Raw genomic sequence first — 1,298 nt, forward strand, 5'->3', positions numbered from 1 at the left:
GTCCGGCAACGGAATCACAGCACTACTTGCATCCAGGTTAACTGTTGGTGGATCAACCTGGTACAACTCAAAATACTCAGCCCAACGCTCCCGCACTGCAACAGGATCTGCGACGATCTGGCTACTTACTAAGCAAACTGCTGTCACCTGTGAAGAGGGCTTCAGCTTTCTCTGGGCCTAATATGCAGGACGAAGGTCATTTACTAAGAAATGGCTTTCGACCTCCTCAGCAAGGCTCCTAATAAACTGTTCCTTGTCCCTTCTTAACAGAGACCGAGTTCTGCGGACCTGAGAACGGTGCAAATCGCGATCCCCTGTCAGACAAGCTGCACGGCAAGTATCTGTGGCTTCCAGTGTCTCCTGTAAGATAAAATTCTGTCTTGCCCTCGGGCAGTCATCAATTGATTCTTGGGCTGCATTAAGTGTTTCACTGTACTTCTGGTGTCCCATAGAAGTACAGTGTTTGTCAGATTGTTAAGAACTGTTAAACGACCAGAGATTGCCTCAGCAAACCCCTAAGCACACTCCCCCTCCCTCACCCTGTCCAAATGAAACACCCTAGGGTGCTCATTGGCACACTGAAGAGTTTTGTAGTGGACCCAGAGGGTAGCCACAACCGTTCTATGGTCATTACCAAAGAACTCAGCATTCCTGTACATCCTGTAGTTCTGGAGGATCTTCCAACGAGTGCTAACAAGTATATGGTCGATCTCCTTGACTGCACTACTGAATTACTTCATTGTACCATGTCCAATGATGTGGATCTGGGCGCTGGTACCAGAAATCCTCAATTTCTGGGACCTTGCAAAGTCTCAGAAAAGGAGGCTATTCTCGCTATTAGTATCAGCTCCCCAACCATGGAGACTGACAGATATCTCATAGCCAGCTCGATCACAGCCAGATACTGCAATGATGTCACCCAGATCAGTACGAATATCTCGCCGGGGACAACTGTCTGCCACAGATGCAAGTTTGGCGTAGAACATCTCTTTCACGTCGAGTTACACATCAATAAGAGACATGAAGCCAAATACTAGCCTCAGTATCAATACCATTATACGGTCATCGACTGGAGTAACCTCTAAAATCGAGGGCTGGAGCCTACTAGACATAGCTATGGTTATGCCCTTAAGATGATGACCATTGCTGCGGCCTGACCAGTAATAGGTGTAACCACCTACACTATTCATGCTGTTGCCAGGTGTTCTCACCTCCGAGAAAGCAGCCACCTCAACTCTCAGCTTCCCCAGTTCCCTAGTTAGTAAAGGCAAATGATCATCCAGATGCAAAGAGTGGAT

This window comes from Penaeus vannamei, chromosome 3 (genome assembly GCF_042767895.1).
Source record: "Penaeus vannamei isolate JL-2024 chromosome 3, ASM4276789v1, whole genome shotgun sequence".
Taxonomy (NCBI): Eukaryota; Metazoa; Arthropoda; class Malacostraca; order Decapoda; family Penaeidae; genus Penaeus; species Penaeus vannamei.